The following is a 20,435-nucleotide window of genomic DNA, read 5'->3' on the forward strand; positions in this document are numbered from 1 at the left end:
GGTAAAAAAAAAATTAAAATAAAGGAACTCAACATCAGGGAATTGCTTTAAGAAGGAACTGAAGAAGTGTAAGCACAGTGTGTGAATGAAGAGTCAGGTGCCTGCCTTGACTCCAGCATTTAACAGTTGTACAGTCTAGAGAAAATCATTTAACATTTAAGTATCACTCTATTCGTTTTAAAAAAGAAAACGGGGCCCCAGCGGCATGGCCTAGCGGCTAAAGTCCTCGCCTTGAAAGCCCCGGGATCCCATATGGGCGCCGGTTCTAATCCCGGCAGCTCCACTTCCCATCCAGCTCCCTGCTTGTGGCCTGGGAAAGCAGTTGAGGACGGCCCAGTGCATTGGGACACTGCACCTGTGTGGGAGACCTGGAAGAGGTTCCAGGTTCCCGGCTTTGGATCGGCGCGCACCGGCCATTGTGGTCACTTGGGGAGTGAATCATCGGACGGAAGATCTTCCTCTCTGTCTCTCCTCCTCTCTGTATATCTGACTTTGTAATAAACTGAATAAATCTTAAAAAAAAAAAAAAACGGGCTAATGAACTTTGACCTTGTTTAGGTCCTTACTATAACCCAGCAGCACAGGTATCACTCAGAAACAGAAATTAAAATGTCAAGTCCCTCCCCTACCAGTTCTGATTCAAAGCAGACGGATCATATATATTACAATTTGAGCTTTCCTGACATAAGTGAAGCATACAAGAGTTAAGGGATTTTGTATAATTTTGTCAGCAAACTAAGATGCCAAAGTTAGAAGTGCGCATGAATGGGGCTTCAGAGATACGAAAAAAAAAAAAATACATCTTGAAACTGCTACCATGGGATTGGATGAAAGGATGGAAGATCAGATGAGATGTGTCTTAAGAGATTACAAATTATGTACTTATAATATGCCCAATACAGGAATTTGTTAAGAAGAAAACAGCAGAGTAGATAAAGAATATATGAATAGAGGGCCTGGCGCCATAGCCTAGTGGATAAAGTCCTCACCTTGCACGAGCCAGGATCCCATATGGGCACCGGTTCTAATCCTGGCAGTTCCACTTCCCATCCAGCTCCCTGCTTGTGGCCTGGGAAAACAGTCGAGGACAGCCCAAAGCCTTGGGACCCTGCACCCGCGTGGGAGACCCAGAAGAAGCTCCTGGCTCCTAGCTTCAGATTGGCTCAGCTCCAGCTGTTATGGCTACTTAGGGAGTAGCCATAACAGCTGGACAGAAGGTCTTCCTCTCTGTCTCCCCTCCTCTCTGTATATCTAACTTTCCAATAAAAATGAATCTTTAGAAAAAGAACATATGAATACTCTTATTCACTGAACATTATATGCTAGGTACTTGAGTTAGTCAACTTTCCTCTGTTATGACATGGTACTGCTGTGGGCGATCCCTGCAGCTGATCTTCATTGTTATCAGCTAATTACAACGTGTGGGGTCTGCCGGAAGGCTTCCTCCTGCCCTCCCCTTCCTTACCCCTTAAAGCCTGTATCCTGTGTGTAATAGAGTGGACATTCCCCAGCAGCCCATCTCCCGTGGCTCTTGAGGCCGAAGACCACTGTCTGCCTCACCCTTGGTGACCTCGGGGCCTGTTGGCGGGTCTAAACCCCGAGATCCTTTTGGCTGGGTAAATTAATAAAGAACATCATTTGTAAGTTCTGGAGGCTGAGAATTTTGAGATCAAGGCACTGACATTTGGTGAGCTTTCTTGCTCACCTTAACATAGGGGCCAGTACACAGGGAGAAAGCGCGTGTGCAAGAGAAGCCCAAATAAGCAACGTATGTTTATACTCAGGTAAGTTCCTTATCCGGCCATGAAGGTGCTTTCATGATTTGATCATCCACAAAAGATCAAATATTCTGCTACTGTCACAGTGACAATAACATTTCAACACAAGGGGCACAGGCTTGGCCTGTATCCTGTTCAAGTTCTGATTCTGCTCTCAATTCCAGCTGCTGGATCAAGTGCTGTGTTTCCTGGCAACCCACATGGGAGAGCTGGATTGGACTGTCAACTCCCAGCTCCGGCCTAGCTCCCGTCCCGCCTCCTGTGGACATTCGGGAAGTGAATCAGAAGATGGAGGCCTCTTTCTCTCTTTTTTCCTCCTCATCCTCTAAAATAAGATCAACAAAATGAAATACTCCAATATGAATTTTGGAAGGAATATTTAAACCACAGTAATATTTTTTACATATTTTTTAAGAGAATAATTTTAGCAAATAGGAATTCAGAACAACATCTTGCACATAGTAACTGCTCAATACACTTGAACTCTCATTGCTATTTGTAAGGAATACTGTATAAACCTGTCAAGAAAGGGCTGGAGGAAGACACAGAGGAGCCAAAGGAACGAAACTACAGATGCTTTAGAAAAATGTAAACTGATTTCATCAAAAGGAAAGTAAAAGAAAACAAACACATGTATGTCCTGATTTCAAATGCTCCAAGAGAGATTTCTCTTTCTGAGAAGTTCCTTTGTTTCAGTTCTGGGCTCTCCCTACTTCACTCTAAAGAATATACATTCTCACCCTGGAAACGAGCATCTCTGACCTCAAAGTCAGTATAATTCTATTCAATATATTAAACTCAGAGTGAATTCCAGGACTAGGCAGCAGGATTTGGACAGAAACTGAATTTTTATCTACCCTAGGATCTGGCGAGAGGACAGTTGCAGCCAGAGCAGGCCCACCTGCTACCTCGGGGCTAACTATCTTCTAAAGATACCTGGTGATTCCAGCACCCCACTTCGGAGAATAGCTATGACGAGACTGGAATGAGAGCAGACCCCATGAAATACCAATTGTTATCTCAATAATAAATGTCACAAAGGGAACTTTAAAATAACTGGGAAACAAAACTCATTGAAAAGATAAGTGTCCCAAGCCTAAACCACTAACAGGAAGCTCGGGAATTCCTTGGAGTCAAGCGGACCCATGAAGTAGAAACAGTAAGTCACTGTCACCCTAGCTAGCTCTAAAACTCCAGAGCCCGGCGCCAAACGCTAGCAGCTAAAGTCCTCGCTTTGCACGCACTGGGATCCCATATAGACACTGGTTCTAATCCCAGCTGTTCCACTTTCCATGTAGCTCCCTGCTTGTGGCCTGAAAAAGCAGTAGACAACGGCCCAAATCCTTGGGACCCTGCACTCACATGGGAGACCAGGAAGAAGCTCCCGGTTCCTGGCTTCAGATTGGTTCAGCTCTGGTCATTGTGGTCACTTGGAGAGTGAACCAGAGGATGGAAGATCTTTCTCTCTGCATCTCCTTCTCTCTGTAAAATCTGAATTTCCAACAAAAATAAATTAAATCCTTTTTAAAAAAAACAGTTGATATGGCCTTGCCAAGGCAACCACAAATGGGGGGCTCAAAATTCAATAAATCTATAGCAGGCTAATTTTTAAGTTAATAATTTTGCATGACCTGGAAGATGTTATAAATATCTAGGGCCCGGAGCAGTGGCCTAGCAGATAAAGTCCTCATCTTGAGCACACCGAGATCCCATATGGGCGCCAGTTCTAATCCCAGCAGCCCTGCTTCCCTACCAGCTAGCTTCCTGCCTGTGGCCTGGGAAAGCAGTCAAGGACGGCCCAAAGCCTTGGGACCCTGTATCCACGTGGGAACCTGGAAGAGGCTCCTGGCTCCTGGCTTCAGATCGCCTCAGCTCCGGCCATTGTGGTCACTTGGGGAATGAATCATCAGACAGAAGATCTTCCTCTCTGTCTCTCCTCCTCTCTGTATATCTGACTTTGCAATAAAAACAAATAAATCTTTAAAAAATACATATCTAAATTGCCCTTGTCAGAAAACATCTTTCACATCACTGCTCGACACAAAGTACATTGTGGCCTGAATATAGAAGGCAAGGACTAATCTGTCCTACCTACTTTTTCATACTACCTAGATATTTATTTAATCTACTCCTGTCTTTTCATCATGTATCCATGGCATACTGTTTTAGACCGCTAGCAGAGTCTGGAGTTAATGAACTACATGGTTTCTATTTCCTCTTCAGTTTGGTTAATTAGCTAGCTAAACATAATAATGAATAAAATAATCAGTAGTGATCAATATAATGATTAAAAACATGGCTTGTGGAGCCAAAGTAACTGGGTTCAAATGTAAATATCCCAGTTACTAGCAGAATTTCCCAGTTATTTGTTTTGGTTTGGTTTGGTTTTTTTTACAGTTATAGACAGTTTGGGAGTACCAAAGTTTCCCATTTATCAAATGAGGATCACTCAGTGTTTAGAATAACATCTGGAACACTTATTATTGCATTACTATTAAGTATAATTACCACAATCACTTTTCCCTGGTTTGTATTCATTTCGATCAGTCCAGCCTCCTGTAAAGTAAGAGGCTCTCACCCCTTATCTCTGATGACTTTTGGGACTCAATGACCCCTTATGTTTCTGTCTACCTTCTAACCCAGTAATTTTCTCTGGTGTCTGTTGACTAAACACCCGCCCCCCCAGTGCCGAAAACCTTGCTAATTTAGCTCTTTACTGCCACGAGCAGTTGCATACAGTCAGTAAGGTTACAAATAGTAAAGAATAGCTTTGGTTTGGTAAATGTCCCTAATACAGCAGCACTGGATTAGTCTTCTTTCTTTATGGTGGCATCCTGGATTCTGTTTACTCTTCCAGGGCTACTTGTTTGCTTTCTGACACCAAATAAGCAACCAGCCAAAATGAAATCCTATTTCCTGAATTCATAAACTCTCTGGTGCCTCCATTCATCTGTATATGATGTTCCTACCATACAAAATGCTTTTCCTTTTCCGATTTACATATGTTGAAATTTATTTATCCTTCAAGATTCAAACATCATATTTGAATACGTCTTCTCTGATCTCCTCATCCCGTTTTACTCATATCTTTCCTGATCATACTATTGATTTGCTATCTTGTAAGTTTGCCGATAATCCCCCTCCCAAAATTGTCTCAACTTCCTTCACACTCTTCATTTTTGAAATGGACATAACTCTCCTGAATTTAATTGAGAAACATGCGAAAGGCTTAGCCTAGTATTTGTCATATAATAAGAAATAAAAAAATGCTACATATTAAAGTTTTGTCTGTCTTCCAGCTGAGCTCCGATGCAGTTACAATCTCTTCTGTAGTCTCCTGTTGTAGCGCAGAAGCAGCCAACTAAAGGGTTCTCAGGGCAAACCTACTGAGTGAATGGATGAATGAATGAATCAATGAGTGGATGCCATTTCCTCCTTTCAAATCCATTGGCTTGTATATGTGGAAATGATTAATGCATGAGACCAGGGGTAATTAGACTAAAGCAGCAGGAAAAACTCCTTTCTGCTCCATTGCATATCATAATTTTGTCACTGGCCAGCAAAAATACTCACATCTCAAGGAGTTATTTTAAAACCCCAGCTATCTATAGCATAAAATATAGGCCATCTTAGCATTAGGAGGCTAAGCTAAATAACAGCATTCTTTTGAACTTGGCTGTTTCCCTGATGTACCATGAAAAGAATATTGACCTTGTTGCTTCTGCCCCACGTGTATTACCACTACAGAAAAAAAAATTTTTTTCCAAACTCATTCCTTCTCTAAACCCCTCTAACACTTACTAGGCTAATGCCCATTATCTTCATTTATAAAGATCTTATTTTCTCTTCCACTCTGGCTATTCAAACCCCAGCTATATTTTAAAACACAGATAAACTTCAGAGAAAACAGAATTCGAATTATGTATCATTATGTGCTTAGAAGCTCACCAAAAAGAAAAGGATTCACTACTAATGTTATGGGAAAAAGAAAGGCATTTATAGAAGAGGGAATAGAATGAGCAAAGACACCACGGCATGTTCAGAATACCGTGTAGTTGGGCTGAGATATACTTCAATGCCCACTGCTGTGTGCAAGAGCTGAATGCGATGCGGCACAGACTGAAGCACTGTTCTGCACATACCAGCATGTGCAAAGAGCTGGTGTTGGGGTTGGGCCTGGGGGGAGGTTATTGGGGATAGCTCTGACTGGGCTGCAGTATCCATTGGTTTGTGTATGAGATGGGTTTGGAGACAGAACTGACCAGGTGACTGTAATCACCAGTGTGTATGTAGGCAGATGTTGTGATGGAGTGATCCAGAGCCTACACTGGTTGGCACCCACAGGAGTCAGGTCTGGAGTCACCTCTGGTGAGGTTTCTTTGGGTACCCCATACACGACTGGATCACTGGACTCAGAATTTCTCCACGGTGAAAATCACAGGATCTTTACCGGGCCCTGTGCTTGCTAATACATACAAGAATCTGGTCTGGGAACACCTCAGACAAAGTTTCTTTGGGGATCCTCCCAATTGAACTTTCGGACTCAGAACCCTAACCATCAAATGACAGAGGACAGAACAAGTCAATCAACCACCTCAGCTATATGTTGGCAATGAAAATACTGGGCAAACGGAGACTCTATGATGGACTATGTCAATCAGTGGATTCTCCAACAACCGCATCATGCTTGGAGTGGTGAGAGTGGCAGCAATTCAGAACTGCTGAATTATCAGAACCACTTGAGCAAGACCCTTGGAGCATGCCCCACATCTGGGACCTGGGGTGGGTGGGAGACTGGGTGGGGCTTCTCCCTTAAAATCTCCTTTTACATCAGATACATTAAGGAAACAATACAGAACTAATTGTCTTACCCATCTTCCTGTAGTGCTTGAACCTTTTTACCCTAATTATGTCAAAATTGTCAAAAATAATAAATAAAAAAATAAAAATAAAAAAAGATAGATAGATATCAGGAGTCAGATAGAGTGTGTGAGAGAGCAGGAGACATGACAGATCTTCAGATAACTTTAGCAAGAAGGGTGACTTGGTTAAACATCAAAAACACTGATTTGAGTCATGGAAAAATGTGTTTACAAACTGAAGATTATGAGTTACAACATAATAATCAAGGCATAGACTTTGCAGAGTTGAATTCAAGTCTCAGTTCTGCCATTTGCTAGCTGTGTGAGGCTGGGCAAATTGCTTGACTTTTCAGTTTTTCAATTTCCTTAATTAAACAATGAAGAAAACAACGGATTGTTGTATTATACAAAGTTATACATTTGAACTGCTCAGTTGAGAGCCTCGTATAGAGTAAATCTCCAATAAGTACTAGCTATAAAAAGGCAGTCCTGGCTGAATGGGTGGGAGAATCAAGCTGAACAAGACAGAAGAGAGGGAAGCAAAATGGTAGAACAATTTCCCAGAATATATAGAAAAGCACGTATGTCTTCCATACCGTTAGGAAACTATTTTTTTTCTATGTGCTTCACAAGCCTCATCTAAAAATTAGAGATGCTACAAGCTTATTCTGAGGATTAAATAACATGATGCCTGAAAACAAAGAATGCTAACAGTAAAAGAAGATACACGAATCGATGCATAGACCAGATAGAGCCATGCACTCTAACATGGTCATTGTGAATTCTAGGATGAGACAGTGGGAATGGGAGTTGTGACACGGACTAGGAGCGGTTATATTCCTTCCCTAGCCGACATCCCTCACAGCTAAGGCATAGGGAGCCTCTTTATTGACAGGTGTGCATTATATCCCTCATGTGTTTTGAGGCTTGAAACAATTTTTTGAGAGCCTCCAAGGCAGTCATCCTCAAACTTCAGCATGCATCCAATTCACCTTGGAAGACTTATTAAAAATATTCCTTTGTGGGGTTCACCCCTAGGATTTCTGAATCAGTCCATCTCAGATGCAGCGTGCAAATGTGCGTTGCTAAAAGGTCCTCAGCTGATACCGATGGCCAGGCACTAAAAACCTCTGGTCTGTGCAAACTGCTGTTGATGTTATACTGGGACTCTTCATTGACTGGGATGATATTCTGCCAGCTCTAACTTCGGACCAGAAATGGTCTCCCCAAGAAACTGTTCAACCCATCTGGACACTAAGTAGCTGGACTCTATGCTTGGTATACGTTTGCAAGGAAAGAATCTTGATTGAATTTGAACTGTAATGCTGCATCAAGGTGGAGGAATCCACCAGGGGGGAGGGGAGGGGGAGGGGTGGGGGGATTCCCAGAGCCTATGAAACTGTCACATAATGCAAAATATTAATAAAAAATATATATATATAAAAATAAAAAATTAAAAAAAAACCACCTCTGGTCTGAGTCAGCTCTTTGCAAGCTTGACTCAACATTAAAAAAAACAAACAAAACAAAATTCCTTCTACCAGGTTGTACCCTAATCAAATTCAGAATTTCAGAGCACAAAGCTATCAGCATTTTGAAAAAGCTTCCAGATGATATCAGTGTGCGGTCGAAGTTAACAATCAGTATAAAGGAAGCTACTTTGCATTTCTGTGACTATTCTTTTTGACATCTCTTCACTTTGAAATTCTCTGATCATTTCTTTCTCTCCTCTCTAATCTCCATTTTTTCTTTTACTCTTCTGAGTTCCTTGTGCTAATGAAACTAAACCTGCAGTTCCAAAGACTTGCAGAGGAGCACAGGAAGTCATTTCAAATGCATTGTGTATGCCCACAAAACTAAAAGTAAAAAAAAAAGAAAAGACTTTCCAAGAAAATAATTTTCATGAGCAAATGCTAAATAAACACTACCAAAAGGTCAAAACTTCCAACACTGTAACTTACTGTGACATTATTCGAGAACATTGAAGAGATTTTTGTACTTAAATAGATTCAAATGAGTTTGAGATCTTTATAAGATAGTTATCATAAAACAATAGTTATTATGTAATTAGGTTGTTTTACTTGACATGAATAACTCAGCAATAAGCTTAGTAAGCTTTACTCAAAGAAGCATTGTATCCAAAACATAAAATAATTTATCCTGATTGTGTTATAACAAGTAATTCAAGATTCATCATACTTCGTGGAGTAGAACTGTAAATAAAATGATTGTTGATGCTTGTTTTTCTAAAAATGATATCCTGTTTCATGCAAACTAAGAAACTAAGTGTTGATAAGATCCTATCTGATCTAGCCCCTTTCTCTCACCAATCTGATAGCTGTTCTTTTTCCTCCGCACGCAGTAGCCACCAATATATTCCATGCATAAAGAGTGCATGGGGCTTGCTATGGAAGCAGCACATAGTTCCTTCCCCACCCTCTCTACACAAGGGTGTATATAACAGAGTTCAGTGGGTGTGCCGTGCACAAGTGGCTCTTGGCTCAATGACACGACTGCATCCACACAGTCAAAAACAACAGAACATTACATCTCAATTAACCTTTTTCTTTGCCTTTACGAGCTGATGAGTCAAGGTTTTTTGGGAAGAAAGAACACTAGGCTTTCTTTTTTTTAAAAATCTGAATCCGGAGAACCCATTCAGAGTGAGGCTATTTTGAGGTTTAGACAATCTACTGAAGATAGGAGATGGAGCAGAGTTCCTTGGCTACAAATGTTTCCTAGGAACCTATAACATACCCATTCCTTGTTGGGAGTGAGCAGTCAGGATGCAATGAAACCCTTCATATTAAAGAACAGAAGGATTCTGTGGCTGGAATTTAACACCAGAGAGAACAAAACTGAAAGATGCAGATGACAGGGAACTATTACATTCCATTGATCAAACAACAACTTTTCAGAGTGAAACATCTGCTTTAAAACCTTCAATGCATTTTCATGTCTTGGATCTGTGGGCTCCACCCACAGCCCTGCCATCTTCCCTAAGCCGAAGCACGACACACGCTGGTCCATAAGAGGCCTTCACTAACACCACCGCAGCAGCACAGCTGCTTCCCAGAGCAACCTCCCTAACTGGGCGTGCACAGTGCAATGACTGAGCAGCCAAGGTGACTCCAGCTTTCCTAGTGAAGCATCCTACTCCTTTTCCCTTTGCATGTTCATTTTGACTTAAGGCCTTATTTCTTCCAGCTCGATCTCCCAACCACCTGGGATTTGGTATATGGATAGATGCCAAGCACTGAAGAAAAAGCAATAAACATGAAACATTGAGCTATTCATGTGGGAGGTGTTTGGTGAGTGCTGGGATCAAATGTAACATTTGCCTTCACATCTTTGGTAAAAACCTTCGCCACCAATCAGTTAGGAAAGGAGCCAGCGACGACATTTATATAGCCTTAATATTTTATACCCACCACCCAGCAGCAGCAGCAGCGGCGGCGGCAGCATCCACAGGCAATGCAGCTAGCATTCAATAAATAGATGCATCATGAATGACATTCTTCAAATTCATTGCACTATCAAGGTGCCTGTCTGAAAACCTAAAAATTTCCCTTCAGCTAAAACTGTAAAGCCAATTACTCTGCAGTTAACTAATGTGCGACTTGGCAACATTGCCCACTGCCACACCTCTGACTTAAGAAGCAACTGGATATTAGAACCAAGTTAGAAGGCTGGTCTGAGGAACTAAAAGCTGACCTCTCCACACACATGCTCCCCAACACCTGCTTAGGTCTGTAGCAAAAGGAAAACACTGTTATCCTTTCACAAACCGAATTTCCTTCCAGTCAAGTAGACTTCCTTCAGTTAAAACTGTGCACTGTGCCTTTAAGAAACCAGGCAAGATGGAGCCCTCCCAGCTCGCTCCTAGAGGCTTCCAGCAACCTGATAGGGATGCTGGAGTGTGACAATAAGAAAGAATGCTCGGAGGGGAGGAAGTAGAGGCTTTCACCAGGAGGTGAAATCGAGGCTCCCACTATACTGCCAACAAACGAAGCGAATTTATCCCGCCGGTAGCCGCTTCCACAGGCTCTGAAGCACCACCTCTCTCTCTCCCCTCCCCTTCCTACTCAACCCCACCCAGCTCCACCCTTTTGATCCTCCTTGAAAGATTCTGTAAAGCGGCTACTTTGCTGTCCAGAGAAGACCCTAGGGAAGGTGGCAAAAGACAGCGGAGGGGGGTAGTTAAGCAAAATGAAAGGACTTACTTTGGGATTCTGCGCCTCCGAAGGCATCCTCTCCTCGAAGCCCTCTGGCCGACGGGGCGGGGCCGGGACTGAGCTGGTGAATTCGGGGTCCTCACTCCTTCGGACCACAAACCGAGTTCTGTAGAGAGTTAGAAGGAAGGAGTACCGACCAGGGCCGGTGTAAGCTCTGTTTTATTTATCTCAAGAGAGAAGAACGTGAGAGAGTTAGCCATAGGTGTGAGTGGAGGTAAGCTCTGAAACCCTTCCTCCTCCCCCCAGTTTCTGGTTTACTTCTTCCGCCCGGCGTTAGTGATATCGGGGGCAATGGTTTTTTTTTCTTCCTTTTGGTTTCTCCCAGCTGCCTGTCCCAGACCCCACCCAGCGGCTCCACCCCATTCACTGTTACACATTCTGTCAATCACCAGCCCCTTTAAAGCTGCATAGCACAACTTGAGTTTTCGCTCTTTGGCAGACGGATGCAATCTCCGGGGTCCTACCGTTGCCTACAATTACCTGGACTTCTCTGCTGGGTTCAAGAAGTTGAGGTTAGTGGTTAGTGGCTGTCTCCCATCGGCCACAGCCCAAAGCTTGCATAGTGGACTCCACCCAAATGCCTTCTGGCCCAGCCAGACCCAAGCCACACCCCGCCACACCCCATGCCATCTCTTTACTTTATTTCTGGCTAAAGTAGTTCCCTAGTATTGCCCAGAAAGTTTCTGTAGCGCCCTCCTTGGCGTCATCCGCTCCCCTGCAGTTTCTGGACTGGAGAGGAACAGCTTGAGGCTTTTGTATTCTGCCTTGGCTCAGACACTCAGTCCACTTCACCTCGGATTTGTGCCCATCTCCAAATTTCTGAATGTCACGTGAGACAGAAAGGATTCCCCACAATGTGCTTGATGCCTCCAATTCACCCTGGTTAGCGATACCATGCCGCTGCTGTACTCCATAAATAGGCAGCTAGAAGAAAGTGACCCCTGACGTCCTGTCCTCCAAATCTAAGTAGGATTACAGCGTAACCCATCCGGAATCATGTTTAATGTCATTCTCCATACCTGTTCATGGCACCACTTGGCTGTTCAGGCCAAAAATCTTGGAGACAACCTTGATCCCTCTTCTTTCTCAAGTCATATTCAATGCTTCAGGAAACTCCATTGGCTCTATTCAAAACTGCACCCAGAAGCTGACAATTTCCACTACTACGATTCCTTCTCTAACCTTACCGCTAGAATCCCAGCTAGATTACTAGAATCTCCTCACTGGTCTCCCTTTTTGCACCTCTGCCCCCTTAAAATCCATACTCCAGTCGGCAAGTAGGTTTTGTTTGTTTAAGGGCAGATTGGAAGAGGGCACACCTGTGCTTAAAGCCTTCCACTAGTCTGAAACAAGGTTCTTCTGTTACCTACAAGGCCTTCCGCGTCAGCTCTATCCCCGCCTCTTCATCCTGATTTTTCTCTTTTCTGTAAAAGATTTACAGAGAGAAGGAGAGACAAATATTTTCCATCCTCTGTTTCATTCCTCAACTAGCAGCAACAGCTGGAGTGGAACTAATTCCAAGCCAGGACAAGGACGTGGCCATCCTCGATTGCTTTCCCAGGCCACAAGCAGGGAAGCTGGATGGGAAGTGGAGCTGCCGGGATTAGAACCGGCGCCCACATGGGATGCCTGCCTTTGGAAGTGGAGAGATCAGCTTCCTGCACCACAGCTCCAGTTTTTGTGCTGATGTGTAAACAGCCTTTTCACACTGCCCTGGACGTACTGGTTTCCTATTTCAACGTTTTAAGGTGTGTCTCAACTCGTGACTTTTGCACTTCATTGTTCTTTTGTCTGGTTCTACCTCGGGGTGAGCTTAAATATCCTATAGATCTCAGATCTCAGGGAAGCTTTCAATGAACACCCAAATTAAAATAATTCCCATGAGATGTTTTTTTTTCCCATGGCTTCATCCAATTTTATTTTTAATCACAAATTTAAAAAATATTAGATTTAGGTTTGCTTTTGATAAAATAACTTCCACTACAGTACAAGTTCAGTAAGATCAGGGACTTATCTATTTGCTGCTCAGAGCACAGAAACGTAGCCATCTTAAAGCAGGAACTCAATATTTGAAAGAAAGTTGAAAGCAATGTCTTCAGAAATCTATTGGGTTGATATATTTTTCTTAAAATTTTATTTATGTATTTATTCATTCATTTACTTATTTATTTGAAATGAACACAGACACCTGACATACACATATGATTGATACCAATTGATATTTATTTTTCTGTTATTGGCTTTTTTCACTTAACATTGACTTCCACTTCCATCCATGGTATTGCAGGTTACATGATTTAGACTGAGTAGTAGTACACCATTGCATATATGTGTGTGTGTATATATATATATATATATATCATATTAACTTTATCCATTTGTTGGTGGTGAATACTCAGGTTGTTTCATTTATTGACTATTGTGAATAATGGTGCAATAAACATGGGAGTGCAAATGTCTCTTTGACAATGAATTTCATGCCCCATGGATAGATGAGAAGTGAAATTGCTAGATCATATGACAGCTCCATTTTTAGTTTTCTTGAGTAATCTCCATACAGTTTTCCAAAATGACTGTAAAAATTGCTTTCCTACCAACAAGTATTCCTTTTCCTACACATCCTTGCCCGTAGGACAATCGAGTGGATATCATTTGTATGAGAACAACTGATAGGATATTATTTGAATGGGAACAATTGATTGGATACACAAAACAAAGAGACATATTTTCAGACAAGGGTATGGAAACAATTGATGGGTTCAATAGACTGACTTTTGGGTTTTTTTATTTGCTTGTTTGTTTTGCTATTAAGTTGTCTGAGTTCCTTATATATTTTGGATATTAACTCATTGTCAGATGTATCATATCTTACAAATATTTTCTCCAATCTGTAGAGTGTATCTTCACTTTGTTGATTGCTTTCATTGCTGTACAAAAGCTCTTCAATTAGATGTAGTCCTATGTGTCTATTTTTGCTTTTACTTCCTGTGCTTGTAATCACCAATCTAGAAAATCCTTGCCCTTGACAATTTTCTGAAATGTTTCTCCCTAATATATTCACATTTCTCATCTCATATTTCTTTCTTCAATTTAATTTGAGTTGATTTTTTACATGGTGAAAAATAGGGGTCTAGTTTCATTATTCTGCACGTGGATACCCAGTTTTCTCAACAGCATTTATTAAAAAGACTATTTTTCCAATGCATGTGCTTAGCATTTTGTCAATGATCAGTGGCTAAATATCATTGTTTTTACTTCTACAGTCTTCATTTTGTTTCATTGGTATATTAATTATACTAATAGAATTAATGCCTATATAATGCTATTATAATTGGTCTAGATATGTAAGATATTTCAAAGTCCAACAGTATAATGCCTCTGCTTTGTTCTTTTTGCTCAAGACTGCTTTGACTGTTCACAGCCTTTTTGTTCCATAGAAATTTTAGCACTGTTTTCTCCATTTCTATGAATAATATTATTAGAGTGTTGATAGAGATTGAATTGGAATTGGAAATTGCATTTAATAGTATTAACATTTACATGATATTGACTTTTCCAATCCACAAACACAAAATGACTTTCCATTTCCTGATGCCCCCTTCAATTTATTTAATCAATGATTGAGATTTTTCATTAAGGAGATCCTTACCTCTTTGGTTAAATTTATTTATTTATTTATTTTATTATTAATTATAGTGCATTATGTGACACAGTTTCATAGGCTCTGGGATTCCCCCAACTCCTCCCCTAACCCTCCCCCCATGGTGGATTCCTCCACCTTACTGCAGTATTACAGTTCAAATTCAGTCAAGATTCTTGCATTGCAAGCATATACCAAGCACAGAGCCCAGCATCTTATTGTCCAGATAAATTCAACGGCTTCTTGGGGAGACCATCTCTGGTCTGAAGGTAGAGCTGGCAGAATATTGTCCCGATCAATTAAAAGCCCCAACACAACATCAACAACAATTTACAACATTATGGAATTAATTGACATGGTATTGAGTAATCAATTTGTTAAAAAAAAAATGCAAGTTCTTAACCACATCCTGTGACTACATCATTGACATTTCAATTTTTGTTTATATACAGAACCAGCTGCTATACACCTTAAAATGGCTATAGGGTACTATTCAGCTGTCTTGTGTCTATTTTCATTTTAGTATTTAGCAGTTTATTGTGTTGAAGCATAATTTTGCTGAACTTGGCAGATTTTAGGATAGTCTAAACTGGCTTATAACTCTAACAAGGCATTTGTCAACAGTTGAGGAGCAGAACAGTTTTAGGAGGGGGTGTGCAGAGAAATCTTCAATACCTTAGTGAGGAGTAACTAATCTTTGTGTCCTACCTAGTAAGGTATGTGTGAGTCCACGCTGACCGTGTCCTGTCTGTTCTAAGCTTTCCTTGTTGTTCTCTATCTATTCTAATTTTGTAGCTGTTGGAAGTGGGATTTTGTTTTTCAGGTGATTTCTTCATTTCTTTTTTTTCAGATGATTTTCTAATGGTGAATAACAATGCTACTTATTTTTGCACATTACTTTTGTATTCAACAATTTTGCTAATTTTATTTATTAGTTTCAACAGCCTTTTGGTGGAGTCTTCAGGGGTTTTCTATTATATATGATGATGTATTTTGTGAATAGTGACAATTTTCCCTCCTCTTTTCTGATTTTTTTCCCTTAATTTATCTAGCTAGAATTTCCAGTATTATGATGAATGAAATTAGTGAAATGAGCACTCATCTCCTGTTTCAGCTCTACCCCATCAACATATTCTCTGTTGTCTTCTTACTGTGTTGGGGTATGTTTCTCCTACACCTCATTTGGTCAAAGTTTTTTTTTTTTTTTTGTGAAGAAATGATGTTCAATTTTGTCAAACGCCTTTGTTGTATCTATATAATTTTGTCCTTAATTTTGATTTTGTGATATATTATATTTGTCAATTTGCATATGGTGAGTCAACTTTACTACTCTGTGATGAATCCAACTTAGTGATGGTGAATGATCGTTTTAATGTGCTGTTGGATTCAGTGTGGTAGTATTTTGTAGAGATTTTTATATTTATGTTCATCAAGTATATTGCCTAGAAGCTTTTTAAATTTACTTGTCTAGTTTAAGATTTATATTTTTATTTGAAAGGCAGAGTTACAGAGAGGAGACACAGAGAGGTCTTTCATCTGCTGGTACACTTGTCAGATGACTGCAGCACCCATGCAGAGTTGAGCCAATCAAAAACCTGGAACTGAGATCTTTTTCTAAATCTCCCTTGTGGGTAGAGGGGCTATTTTGTTTGCTGCTTTTGCAGACCATAAGCAGGGTGCTGTAGCCAAAGAGGAGCATCTGGAACACAAATTGGTACCCATATGGGATGGTGGTGCCACAGTCAGTGGCTTACCCTAAAACACCACAGTACCGGACCCTACTTGTATGTTTTTGATTTAAATATATATTGTCCTTTTTAAAAATTGTTTAAGAAGGGTTGGTGTTAATTATTTAAATATTTAGTAGAATTCAGCAGTGGATTTGGCTTAGCTGAGAATCTGATGAGAGAATTTTTCTTATTGATTTAACCTTTCTGCTCATTACTGATCTGCTTATGCAATCTATATCTTCATGATTTAGTCTTGATAAGTTGTCCTTATCCATGAATATCTTGCTTTCTACTCTTATCAAAATCAATTAATAATCTCTAAACTCTTTTGTTTCTGTAGTGTCAGTCATAATATCTCCATTTTCATTTCTGGTTCAAGTGTTTATGTTGTAATTTTTCAATGAATCAGCTCTTTGCTTTCAGCACTTTCTAAATTCCGTGTCATTTATTTATTCTCTGAATTTAATTACTTCTTTTCATCTGCCAATTTTTAATCTGACTTACTCTTTTTTTTCCAGTGCTTTGAGGTATGCATTGCTTGAGATTTTTTGGCCTTGTTTTTGATGCAGTCATTGATTGAGATAAACTACCCTCTTAGTTGTATTTGATTTTAGTATGTTTTCCTTCCACTTTCATTCAGTTGAAGATTTTATAATTTCCTCCTTGGTCCATTGATATTCATGGTAAGACATAAAATTTGCAGATATTTGTGTAGTTACTTTTTATTGCAAAGTCAGCTATGCAGAGAGGAGGACAGACAGAGGAAGATCTTCCATCCGCTGTTTCACTCCCCAAGTGGCAGCAACAGCCGGAGCTGAGCCGATCTGAAGCCAGGATCCCGGAGCTTCTTCCAGGTCTCCCACGCAGGTGCAGGGTCCCAAGGCTTTGGACCATCCTCGACTGCTTTCCCAGGCCACAAGCAGGGAGCTGGATGGGAAGTGGGGCTGCTGGGGATTAGAACCGGCAACCTCATGGGATCCTGGGTCATGCAAGGTGAGGACTTTATCTGCTAGGCTACTGTGCAGGGCCCTGTATTTGTGTACTTCGTGAAGTGTTTCTTGTTATTAATTTGTGTTGTATTTCATGCTTGTCAGAAATAGCACTTGTTATGATTTCTATTGTTCTAAATTTGTTGAGGTTGTTTGGTGACCCACCGTGTAATCTATCCTAAAAATGCTCGATTTGCTGCTGAGAAGAATTTGTATTCTGCAGGTGTGAGGTAGGAGGTATTGTAGATGTCAGTTAGATCCAATTGACCTAAAATGTGATTTAACTCTGTTGTTTTTTAGTTGATTTTCTGTGTATAATACTTGTTCATTTCTCAAAATAGATTTTTAAAACATCCTATTACTGTATTGGAGTCTATTCTTTTTCTTTTATTAATATTTTTTAATGTATTTAGATGCTCCAATACTGGGCACATACATGTTGAAAAACAGCATATCTTCCTGCTCAATTGTACCCTTTATCATTACATAATAACCGTCCCAGCTTTTGTTTAAAAGCAATGTTATTGGGCCCAGTGTAGCAGCTTAGTGGCTAAAGTCCTCACCTTGAACGCGCCAGGATCCTCTATGGGCTCCGGTTCTAATCCCGGCAGCTCCACTTCCCATCCAGCTCCATGCTTGTGGCCTGGGAAAGCGGGAGAGGACGGCCCAAAGCCTTGGGACCCTGCACCCACGTGGGAGACCTGGAAGAAGCTCCTGGTCTCAGAATGGCTCAGCTCCAGGTGCTGCAGCCATTTGAAGAGTGAACTAGCAGATGGAAGATCTTTGTAAATCTGACTTTCCAAGAAAAATAAATAAATCGTTTTTTTAAAAATTAATGTTATTTTCTAGAACTATAGCTACCTGTTTTATTTTGGTTTCCTTTTGCATGGAATATCTTACTGCATATTTTAATTTCTAGTCTACTTGTATCTTGGAGATGAGTGTTTGTTTTAAATATTTATTTTTATTGGAAAGTCAGTTATACAAAGAGGAGAAACAGACAGGAAGATCTTCCGTCCACTGATTCACTCTCCAAGTGGCTGCAATGGCCGTAGCTCAGCCAATCTGAAGCCAGGAGCCGGGGCTTCATCTGGGTCTCCCACATGGGTGCAGGGTCCCTGCTTTCCCAGGCCACAGGCAGGGAATTGAATGGGAAGCAGGATGGGTGGGATTAGAACCGACCTGCATATGGGATCCTAGCATATGCAAGGCAAGGACTTTAGCCACTAGGCTACTGCACTGGGCCCAAGAATGGGTTTCTTGAAAGCAACATATTTGTGAATTCTGGCTGTTTAAAATCCATTTTACTTGAAAAACAGAATCACGGAAAGAGAGGGAAGAAGAAACTGAGGGACGGAAAGAAAGAGACAGAGATCTTCCATTGACTGGTTCATTCTGTAGTGAGACAAAATGGCCAACACTGGACCAGATTGAAACCTGGAGCCAGAAGTTTCTTCTGAATCTGCCATGTAGGTACAGGGTCCAAAGAATTTAGACCATCTCCCACTGCATTCTCTCACATTAGCAGGGAGCTGGATGGGAAGTGGAGCAGCCAGGAAGTGAACCAGCACCCATAAGGGATACTGACATTGGAGGTAGTGGCTTTATCCACTATGCCACGATGCCAGCCTCAGAAGTGCTGTTTTTTAATCTACTCAGTCATACTCTTTCAACTGAAGAATTATGTCTTTTGCCATTTAATGTAATATTTTATAAGTAAGGTATACTGCTGTCATTTTGATACTTGTTTTACCATAATTTTTCTTTTTCTATTTCATAAAATCCTCATTTACGGTTAAGTGATATCTATTTAGTGGAGTACTTGTTTTCCGTGTTGATTATTTTTGTCAAGTCTATTATAGGATTTTGCTGTGTAATTTACCATAAGACTTACAAAAAATTATTTTGCGTATGACAACTTATCTTAAAAAATGAGAGTCACTTAAATTGATTATAAACATAGAGAAAGAGACAAGCAAAAACCAAAAAGACAAAAAGATAAGAAAGCCCAATAATATAATAACATTTGTCCTCTATTATTCCCCCCTCTGGATTTTATTTTTTGTTACCTTTCACATCTTTACTTATTGCTTGTCTATTAACATTGTTACTTTTATCTTCTTAGTGAAGATATAGTTTCTACATTGTTTGCTCTATTGAAGCATCACGAATTTGTATAGTTATCTTAACAGTTTTCTGCCTTATGATATTTTCTTCTCACTTCTTAATGTGTTGTTTATGCTATCAGCTTGGCTGAGTAGGAATTTTAATTTCCACCCTGTGCAGGCTTGTGGACACAAAGCAGGCCCACAACAGGCTGGTGGTGACACATGACAAAACAAGTCTGAATCAAAACAACACAGATCTCTACCTGATCCTGGGGCTACTGCAGAGGTGTGTCCATAGGCAGTGCTGCAAAGATGAAAACCATTACTTATCTGCCCAGTACTTCGCTTCAACAACTCGATGCTGGGCCGCAAGATATTTTTGCCACCCTTCGAGATCTGCTCAAGGTTGGAAGGGGGTCCTCAACTCCCTCTCCTGGCCTGTGCTTGAAGCTGGTGTTTATTTTTGCTACTGGTTGGGAAATGTGTGGTGCAGACCATCTAGCTGTGAAAGCTTCAAACTCATGCTAAAAAATTGACAAAGAGATTGCAACAAGGTTACTTAGTTAAGTCTGGCATTCTCCTCTGGTTGAGGTAACCCTTCAAAGTTCTTGATTATAAATATCTGAGAGTGGTTTTTCAAGTACCTTACAAACAGGTTTTTGATTTAATGATTATGGTCCCATTTTCGGGTCATATTTTATATGTACCCTGGATTGATTTTACAGAAAATATCTCATGCCGTTATATTTTATTTTTGTGTTATTTCCCCAAACACAACGCAATTCCCCAGGGTTGGAAGGAGTCACATCTAATTCAAATAAATTCAAGAAACATTGACTGCACAAGCATCCAATGGAAAGAACTGTACCGAGTATAGGCACATAAGCTTGAATGTTTTTTTTTTTTCTTTTCCTTGAGCAGTTTCCATTCTGAAATTTGCATGAAATTTTCACCTCCTGAGGTAACTGTCACTCTCAGAATGCATATTTACTTTTGAGCACTTTTTAATCTTCCTTTCTTCTTCATTACTCTCCTGAAATACTTCTTTTAAAGATCTCCACATTGCTAAATCAAATGATCACTTTTCAATCTA

General features: G+C 40.6%; 1 long non-coding RNA gene across 1 annotated transcript in view; it reads right to left on the minus strand.

The window, feature by feature from the left end:
- LOC101532907 (uncharacterized) overlaps positions 1 to 11,260 on the minus strand; it is a 48,732-nt gene extending 37,472 nt beyond the window's left edge. Inside the window, exon 1 of the long non-coding RNA XR_009244583.1 lies at positions 10,864 to 11,260. This is a non-coding gene — a long non-coding RNA (uncharacterized LOC101532907). The remainder of the gene's footprint in view (positions 1 to 10,863) is intronic.
- Between the last annotated feature and the right edge of the window lie 9,175 nt (positions 11,261 to 20,435).

This window comes from Ochotona princeps, chromosome X (assembly GCF_030435755.1).
Source record: "Ochotona princeps isolate mOchPri1 chromosome X, mOchPri1.hap1, whole genome shotgun sequence".
NCBI classification, from domain to species: Eukaryota; Metazoa; Chordata; class Mammalia; order Lagomorpha; family Ochotonidae; genus Ochotona; species Ochotona princeps.